This window comes from Anas acuta, chromosome 2 (genome assembly GCF_963932015.1).
Source record: "Anas acuta chromosome 2, bAnaAcu1.1, whole genome shotgun sequence".
Taxonomy (NCBI): Eukaryota; Metazoa; Chordata; class Aves; order Anseriformes; family Anatidae; genus Anas; species Anas acuta.
The window spans coordinates 127,035,592-127,046,084 of record NC_088980.1 but is presented as its reverse complement, the minus strand read 5'-3'; the positions used below and the strand labels follow the sequence as shown (position 1 = coordinate 127,046,084).

At 32.6% G+C, this 10,493-nt stretch overlaps 1 long non-coding RNA gene across 5 annotated transcripts in view; it reads left to right on the top strand.

Annotated features, from left to right (window-relative positions):
• LOC137851210 (uncharacterized) overlaps nt 1–10,493 on the top strand; it is a 53,545-nt gene that overhangs the window by 7,028 nt on the left and 36,024 nt on the right. For all 5 annotated transcript variants that reach the window (XR_011093062.1, XR_011093063.1, XR_011093064.1 and 2 more), the window contains exon 2: nt 26–78. This is a non-coding gene — a long non-coding RNA (uncharacterized lncRNA). The remainder of the gene's footprint in view (nt 1–25; nt 79–10,493) is intronic.

The window sequence follows — 10,493 nt, the reverse complement described above, 5'->3', positions numbered from 1 at the left end:
ACTGAGATTTCCTTTGTCCCTACAGGTTGCACATACAAAGTGAACAGAATGGGCCCAATCCTGCCAGTCCCTTCTTGAGTGAGTAACCGTAGATCTGGCACCTTGTCAGAAACTCTAGCTACCATCAGAGCCTCTATCTGGTATGAAGTCTGATACAGTGGCTTCACCTGTTCCAGACACCAACAAGGCTACCCAAAACAAAAGATGTTCCCAGCTGTTGACACAGCTCATATCATTCTGCTTTGCTAAAAGCATGCTGTGTAGTTTTTAAACTAAGCCTCTAATAACTATAACTTTCTGCTTTGCGTAAATGTGCTTCAGGGAGGAATGATAGCTTTTACTTTAAACATTTTGCAGTACAGACACAAGCATAAACGGAAATGCGTATCTGAGATGCTTTCAAACAAAATACAATCCACAAACAAAGCAAACAATATAATCCAAAAGTCTTAATAACTAAAAAGCCAATGTAGAAGTGTCCATTTTACAAATATTTGCCTAGGAACTTAGACTGTTAAATTCTGTCAATATCCCCATCACCCCTGAAATTATTGCTCACCTATATCCACAGTGACCCCAAATTGTCAGAGAGAAAGCCTGCCGGTTGTAAATCCACACGGGGCTACAACAGGATTGCAATTTATTATAAAGCAGAAACGTTACTGAAGGGAAAATTGGTGCCTATTCCCAAGTCCACACCTGAAAGGCACACTTTTTAGAAACAAAGATCTTCCAGAGGATTGCTTAACATTTCTTGTGAGATAGCATCATTACATTAGGTAGATTATATTTATTCTGTATTCTTTTTAACTCACTATGAATACCTTCTAAAATTTTATTAAAAAATAAAAGGGACTGCTGAAATTCAACAGCAGCTTTAAAAAAATTGAAATATATATTTATGTTGCAGACTTCGTATGTGAAAATATAGGACAGAATAGTCAAGATAGAGAAATTCTTTATCCTTCTTTTCCAAAATGGTCTAGCTTGGAATAATGCTCTTTTTCCCTCTGAAATGTGTCTGATTCTAAATGAGCACAGATTTTTATTTTTTATTTTTTTTTATAATTTAATTTCAAAAAGGAAATGAAAGACTGTTATCAATCTAAATTTAAAAGTATGTTGTAATACTTTGAAAGACAAATATTAAATAGATGTATTTCAGGAGAGATTTGGTATATAATGTGCAAAGAGCTTATTTTAAACAAGGGTGCATCGTTCTTTCAGATGAGAATGTGCACGCTGTAGTTAGAGTCATTGGATTTTTCATCTTTTGGTCTACTAATTTTCAACAGAAAACTATTGTAATGTAAAGTGTACATAAACAAATTCAAAGATGACCTGAAATTTATTCATAAAGGTAAAATGAGTTTAAAAGTTTAAAATGGCACTGACACTATTTGTAAAACATCTAATTGTAAAACATAGTTCGTATATATTTACTCAATATTTACTACCAAAATACACTTATAGATGTAAAATGACGCTAACCTGTAAACAAAATGTGTACCACTTTTCTCTTTCCATTCATTTCTGGTGTCAGTATAATAACAAAGACAGGAAACATGTTCCACTCTTCCTCTTAAAAACCTTTAAAATCATCTCTTCACAGAAACATCCTTAGAAATCAGAAAAACCCTATGAATCAGCATTTCCACCAAATAATTATTTTAAATCTAAATTGATGTACCATTTTCCTCTGTCTTTTTCAGTAGATAGTTATAACTGCTGACTGATATGATACACATCAGTAAAAAAAAAATAATCAAAGAATAAAACTAAAATGTGTTATAAGGCAACAAATGCATAGTTTTACACTTACATCGAACCATTTCGTTTTTTTTTTTTTTATTTTGAAGCCTTTGTAAATTATAAAATCCCACTTGATCCAATTAATATCAAAGTTAACTGCTGACAGGTAAAATGCTGTTTTCTGTGTAAGATTTACACTTTAGTTGCACAGCTACTTCATATCCCCATTCCACATTTATTTTGTTAGCATAATGTTATTCAAACTTTTATTTTGGGAATATTGCAAAAAATAACATATACCTTTCGTGTGTGTGTGTATGCACTAACATACAGAGACAATATCTGTCCCCTTTACACAGAACTATTTGTCTGTGACTATATATTTAGATGTATAAAGGTGTGCTCATTTTTTTTTGGTTCTGGCACAGTAATTAAGGTAGCAAGATTCAGATATGGTTTAATGCTGAACTTTCAAAATTTAACATTAGAGTTCCTGATTTGTCTACAACTGGATGGATACTGTGTTTATAGAGTTCATTCTTGACCTTACCTGAGTAAGTACTTTAACTTAAAGTATGAGATGCACCTAGAGGGGTAATACATTGAGTTTAATAGGAAGACAGTTAATAACCTTTTTTCATCCTCATGCACTATCAATCATGGCTGTCACCAGTCTGCTGAATCAAAGCAAAAGTGTTCTTCACAGATGACTGATTAGAAACGCAAAATCACAAGATCCATCTTCATGGTCACTTTTATTATAGTCATTTTTAAACTGACAGCAACCTGCTCAGTTTCAGCAGACTGGGCATCACAAATAGTGTCACTCAGTGCAGCTAAGCATGAGAAGATGTTGGCTGGATTATACTTAAAAATAATTAGGCCTAAAGCCTTTTGTGGAAGCAAGGAAAAGGATTTTCTTGGTTCCAGCCCCATCTTTTCAACACTAGCAGTAACCTGTGCTTTAACAGTGGGTTAATATCAGAAAATATTTTCATCCTTCTGCTTCTCATGAATTAATCAGTTTTAGGTGATCCTTTAGGTGATCCTTTTTAAAAACAATACCTCAATACCTTTGCTGGTAATGTGAACTATCACTTTTGATAGAACCACTCTTAAGCATAGGCTTAACATTATATACTGCTATTTGTATAGTGTCATGATGAATTGTTGGTTTCCAGCCTTCTGAGGAATATTGCAAAAGCTAATTACCTTGTTAACTAGATCTGTTTCAATAACATTGTCCCCTGTTCAAATAAACTAGTGAACAGTTCAACGGTTTAAGGTTATTTATAAATTAAATAGGCTCCAGAAAATATTAAATCAAAATGGTATAGGGGAGAGGGAGAAAAAGAGAGAGAGCGAGAGAGACAGCACGAAGGAGCACAGACACTGCAAGTTGTGCTCTGTTCTAATGTTTCTGAAATGCAGTGAAATCTAATATAAGGAAAACTATCCAGTAATGTTGAAAAATGAAAGTTTCTTTTCCTTTTCCTTTTCCTTTTCCTTTTCCTTTTCCTTTTCCTTTTCCTTTTTCTTTTTCTTTTTCTTTTTCTTTTTCTTTTTCTTTTTCTTTTTCTTTTTCTTTTTCTTTTTCTTTTTCTTTTTCTTTTTCTTTTTCTCTTTCTCTTTCTCTTTCCCTTTCCCTTTCTCTTTCCCTTTCCCTTTCTCTTTCTTTCTTCTTCTTCTTCTTCTTCTTCTTCTTCTTCTTCTTCTTCTTCTTCTTCTTCTTCTTCTTCTTCTTCTTCTTCTTCTTCTTCTTTCCATTGTAGAAATATGGTAAATATTGAGTTTGCGTTACCACTTACAGTCTTTAAGCTTTGTATATACTAAGATAAATTGCATAAATTACTTTTGACTCCGAAGAGTGTTTTTTTCTGGTGTAAAAATAGTAGGATCAGTTCCATAACATAAATAAAAGCCTTTCACTCTACATAATGCTGCTTAACATTGGTAAGAAAATAATAGATTCTGATTTGGAATTTTGATTCAAGAACTGATGAAGACAGCAAAGAATAAAAAATAATTTTTGAATTATGCGGAATTATGTGTTAAATCTCCCTCAAAAATCTTCATAAATTTTTTTTTTTTGATTAAATGCCATCTCATGTTGTCAGCACAAAACAACACATTACACCAGTTGAGCATCATTTTACAGTTATCTTTATATTTCCAGTTGTGCATTGGGCTTGCCTTTTAACTGTAAACCCCCAAAGATTTACAAACCCCCAAAGATTATTACTAAGCCACATTTGTGGGGCTGTGATTCCTCAGGACTTGTTCAAAGGACTTTAAGCACTACATAGCTAAAATTTTTCTTTAATTCACACTTGTTAACTATGACTGTCTTTAGTGGGCTGCAGTGTTGGACCTTTCTAGCAGAGCCACTTTTGGTGCCCCCTCACCTCCCATATAGAGCAGGACTTTTACCAAGCTGGTCTCTTCCAGAAGGCCGTGCTGTTCCTTTCTACCCTCAGACCTCACTCATACTTTTTTCTTGAGGCTACCTACACAAACAGTGGTTATGAAGTCAGGTAGATAGAAACATTCACATCAACTCTCTCATGGACACACACACACATGCATAAAACATGCTACACATAAGCAATACAACAAGAATAGGCACACAACCTGAATACTTGGGATATTTACCCCAAGCTAGTCATGCCAGGGTAATATCTTTAATTCAAATATAATTAACAGTTTTATAATATTTTTGCATACTGAACAGTTATAAGACAGAAAGAAGGAAAGCAGGAAGAAAAGCAGGAAGCTTTCTGTCCAACCGAGAATCACATGCTCTGTAAATATGTATATATATTTTTTCCTCAATAAATGCTTATCTTAAGGAAATAATTATCATTTGATAACATGGTCTCATGTAGACACTACATGTTTGTTAAAGTGCTTTTAACACACATTTTCTGATGCAATTTTCTGATGAAAAATTGATACACTAATGTTGACTGACATCTGTCTAAAAATCAAAGAGGCTGAATATATCTGTATTTAAATTTACGAACATTAATCAAAAGCTAATCAAGTGGAGGAACTAACAATGGCTACGGATAAAATAACACATTCATGTTTTAATAATGATGTTTTTGGGGAGAAGACAATGTTATTTAATTCTTTCTTTTTTTTTTTTTTCTTTCTTTTTTTTCTCTCTCTCTCTCTTTTTTTTTTCCTGGTAGGTATTTTTAATAGTATACTTACAATATAAATAACTAGGGAAAGTTGACTGTAAATTATTCATGTGCAACTTTGTGTGTTCTAAGGACATATTATAAATAAATCCTCAGATCTGAAAGTACAAATATCTGCATTAAAATAAACAAAGTAATACATTTGTTCAAGCTACAAATGCATTCAAATTTCAACTAGAAGAGTTGTCTTTTTTCCTCAATATTAAATATTACCAATCTACTTCCTGGAGTTTGCTCAAGCTCCATGACCATTTTAAGACTATGGAAAAGGTGATCAGTACAGCTGAACTTAAGCACATAGTAAATGCATATATCCTTAATAAATAAATAGAATAACCAATTTTTGTTGTTGTTTTGTTTTTTGCTTTTTCTGTCATGATAAAATCAGACATGGGTAATAATGATTAAAGATATTTTTAATTTCTTAAGAAAAGAACTATGAGAACCTAATTTCACACCAGTGACAGGACCCGCGGGAACGGGGTTAAGCTGAGGCAGGGGAAATTTAGGCTTGACATCAGGAGGGGGTTCTTCACAGAGAGGGTGGTTGCACACTGGAACAGGCTCCCCAGGGAGCCTGTCACTGCACCGAGCCTGTCTGAATTTAAGAAGAGATTGGACTGTGCACTTAGTCACATGGTCTGAACTTTTGGGTAGACCTGTGCGGTGTCAAGAGTTGGACTTGATGATCCTTAAGGGTCCCTTCCAACTCAGGATATTCTATGATTCTATGATTCTATAACTTTGTAAACTTTTTGAATGATGTGTCACTGTACATACTATACCATCCTAAAAATGCTGTATTGCTTTTAATGCAGTTACTATATCACTAACTTGCTTGACCACAATATTTATTATATATTAGTATATAACATGGAGTTAATTTTATAATACTGGGATTTTTAGAATTAATCTTAAAATTATAAATATTTCAGACTATAATTCTAACTAGCAATTCTTATAAGACATAATTGAATTAATTGATAACATATATTTTTTTTTTTTCCAATTCACATTATCTTTTTAAAGGAAATATTGCAGTAAAATGATTATTGCATATTTAAGTACTGAATGCATGTAAACATTTTATAAGATTTCCCAAGATGTAAAATAATTTGTATAATAAATAGGTGAAAGAATTTGCATCAACTTTAGTAAATTACAAATATAATTGGAAGAGAATAACAGTTAATACATGCACAGAAGACAGCAATTGAAAAACAACACAACTTTCTCTCTCTCTCTCTTTTTTAAATTTTTTTTTGTTTAAATAAGATCTACCCAAGTCAATAGACAAAATAGATCTCTCTTTCCAATGTTAATTATGCTAAACATATTTATACCCATGGAAAATAGCCCTCAAAACCCCTCAGCAGCAAACACACAGCAGCAGACACAAACATTATGAATTCCCACACCACACCTGCCTTTATGCTGCCTGAATATGCAGCTATTTCTGTCCTCACTGCATTTTTTTTTTCCCTTTGGTTTCTGAAATGTTCCTTGCAGAACCTAAGAGAAGGGAAAAAGCAGCAGTGATGCTATGAGTGGCAGGTTGCAATAAATGTGTATAGGAGAGAGAGTGTGTGTGTGCGTGCATATGAAGAAGTACTAGGAAGGAGAGACTGGTCATCTTTCAGCATCTGTCTTCTACCTGGAGTTCAGCACCTCAGCTACCACTTTAGCTTTAAAGCTCAGCTTTAAAGGGGAAAGAGCAGGAAGCTGAGGTCATGCAAAATGCTTTTATTCTTCAATTCAAATTCTCAACATTTAGAATAAAGCATATTGGCAAATATCAAAATATTGCCCAGGGTCTAACTAGTTACAAAATTTTTGCCTTCTTTTAAAAGCATGTAGATGTAAATCAGTAAGTCCAGGTGATTGCTCCTCAGGACTTAAAAAAGGATTCTTCATTTTTCCTTTTGCACTTTCTGAAATATCAATAATATATGATAAAGCAGGATTTATTATTATTATTATTTTATTTTATTTTATTTTTTCTCTTTCCAATCTTTTTAATCCCAGATCTCTTTCTTGCCTCCTGGAAAATATAATAGACATGAATTCTTGTAGGTCGTCCGTGCATTTTTGCTTTGTAAGACCTAAACATTACAGGAAAGGTGCAAACTCTTCCTTGCCAAATACAGCAAAACCTAATATTTTTTATTCCAAAAATTAGAGGTAATAAGTATTTTCATTCAGCTGCCTAAGGATGAATATAGAAATTGTAATAGAAATATCACAGATATGCTAAAATACACTAAAACATATGAGTCTGATACGGTTTGAAAACAACAGAAAAGCTATTTAATTTCTCAAGTAACAGATTTAGGGATAAGCACATACACTTTGTTTTTCTTCTATCTTACTTTTAGATCTAGTCTAAATTATAGACTAGATCATAGTCTGTTGGGCTAAAAGGAAAAGGTTATTTTTGCATAAATGTTCAGTTTTAGAGCACTGCTGTGGAATGCAAAAGGGGTAAAAAACATTCCCCAAATTTCCTTGTCCAAATAATAAAAGAATAGTTTAGATGCTACAGTAGGTTTTTTCTTTTCTTTTCTTTTAATACTTGATCTCTCTTTGTAGTTTTTATTCTAACTTAACTGTATTTAAGCCTTGTTTTCATCTTTATAAAGCGCTAGGTTTTCCTTCTTTGGAAGCTATTCTCCCATAGTGCATCTTAGTTTAATTCATTTTTAGCAAAAGAAACACCCAGGTTCAATCTGGAGACCTCCTTCCAACATAATTTAGCTAGACCTTTTCTTAGTAAAGGTTTTCTGGTTTTCATTTTCACTTCATATTCTCAAATAAAAGATCCTTTGTTGTCTACCATTTGATTGGACTTAATGAAAAACACTCCATTTTAACTTAACAGTATTTCCCTTTGAATTTATTATATTTAAGGACACTGTCAAAAATCAAGCATTTAATCTCAGGTTTTTATACTTAAAATTATATTACTATCATATGGTTCAATGAGGTGATGTAAAAGTATATTGAATAGATTTCAAAAAGAAAAGTGAAAAACTCGCCTCATTTTAATATGAAACTAAATACTATGGCTAATGTGCAGATTGGGTATGGTAGTTGACTTTAAAGACTAACATGTGACAGGGTGCCAACAGCTGAATTGTGCAGTATTGACTAAATGAGGTTCACTGATTTGTATTGAGGCTAATATCTTCTTTAAACAATTCCGTGTAAATTGTGCGTATAAAGTCATTGGAAGCTATTTCTCAGGACAGCCTCGCTGGCTAGCTACCTGCTGGAGTGAGGAAGATAATCAATAGAAAGAAATAGAGCTGAGCATGAGACTAGGAAGCTTCAGAGCAGTTAGTGCTGATAAAAGTAGATGATGTCAATATTTGGGAATAACACAACTCTAGGATAACAGACAAAAGAGAAGTGCATATGTTGTAGAGTGTTCAAACAGGGGCAGAATTAATGCATAAGTGGCAGATGTTGCCCCAGGCTGCAAAAGACATTATTTATTCCAGGTATTGTTAAATTTCTAGTGAAACACCATTGCTCAATATAGTGTATTAAAATTATATCTAGCAATGAGGAGTCAGGGTACTTTTTACATGGGTAGAAATTCTCAGCTATAAGGAATCTGATGCATTCTATTGATACAGAGCATTTTCCACATTATCTCCTTGACCTCAGAAGAAAAAGCTTCTGTCAGAAATCAACACTGCAAAAACAGTGTTCAGTGCTCTTTAATTGAATGAGTATTTAGAACTAATATTTAAAGCAGTAACAAAACCAAAATGGAATGAATGGCATAGTTTGGCAGAAATGATTCCTTTAGTTGCAAAGATGTAGACATCCTTGTGCACACCATAAATGCCCCCCTTTTTTGTGTTTGAAGATTATTGAAAAAAAAATCCCAATGCTCATTCAGAATTATAATAGGATGAATGCTTTTAGCTGTAGTGTCCTTATTGGTAGTGAAGTATTGATATATTTTTTACTAATTTAATACTAGAAATCAGTTTTCCTCTTGCTGTCAGGCGATGAATTTTGTTCTTCTATGCTGATCTTTCTGTTGATGTATTATGACATAGTCTGTCAACATGAACAGATATGTGAAAGGGAGATTGGGTGACTGAGACATGCAACCTGAATATGGCTCCTCTTGATTTTTAAGGGTATTATCATGTTTTGGTACAGTCAGTATAAATGTAGATTTTTTTTTTTTTTTTTTTCCCCTCTAAATAAAGCTATTATTTTGATGTAATTTAAGCAAAAGCAAAACAGGTGGACTATGACAAGGTCCTAAAAGCAGAATGAATGAGGTAACTCCAAAACATATGCATGAAAGCTGAAAAAGCTTTCACGTCTAAGTTAATAGCCCTTTAAAACCAGCATTTGCAAAGCACAAAAGTTTTTGTGTAAGAAGAACCAATTCAGGCTTATCTGATTATTAAATATTGCTATCGTTTTTTAAAAAATTAAATAATTCCCCAAGCTTTACATGGTTTTGTTGTCACAGATGTTTTTATTGTTTGGTGTTAGATATCTGGATTACATCAAGTAGGTGATTACTATGTCAGCTAAAAAGGTCAAGTTCCATACTTTTTATTTCAAACCATCATAAAGAAACCTTTCTATAATGACACACATGTCTCTACTGTAAACCTCTCCATACTCACTTAAAAAAAAAGCTCCTATATGACACATGGCTTAACAAAATAGAATTCCATATTTTGGTAGTGAATACACTGTCAATATCAGGGAAATACACATATACTGAAATATTTTTTTCCATAGAAAATTTCTGATTAAAATATTGTTTTTAATCACTAAGCATGCAATTTATAGCACTAAAAGTTGTTATTATGAGAATGGTGTACTATACCATTCATACCATTCAAACTTTCATACACAATTTTTTTCAGGTTGCTGTTCTTTAGTTTTGATATGTGCCATCATTCCCTTTTAAAATTTCAGGAATATATAAGAGTCTTGCTTAATACTTAACTCTAAAGAAATCCTCCTTTCAAATAAATCATGCATTTTGATTTGGGATACAGTGAAAAAAATCTTTAAAGATATATACATCAACTAATTTGTTAATCCTGTGCCACTTTTAGCATTTGTCACACATATAGACCAGGAAATTGGCTCCATCTCATTCTAGCTCTGTGTTGAATTAAAAACCTCTACTGCAAAGAAGAGCATGATGTGAGGAAAGAATAAATTTAGTTCTTTCTTTAGTAATGCACATATATTTCCATACATTTCACATCCTAAGGGAGCCTGTGAATGCATTCAATAAATACAAAACTGTAAATCCAGGAAAAAGGAATTTTTATATTATAAATTTCACATAGGACTTTAGTCTTAAAAGATCTAAAATTATAAATGTCACTGTGTTTTTATTCTTTTATCAAATACAGGATATAGAAAAAAATGAAGGCATTACATTTTAGGGTCATTGGAATTTCTGAGAATATTAGAAGTTTTAGAACAAAAAAATATATTCAACTATGGCACTTGAAAATTAAAAAAATATTAGCTAAGAAAATA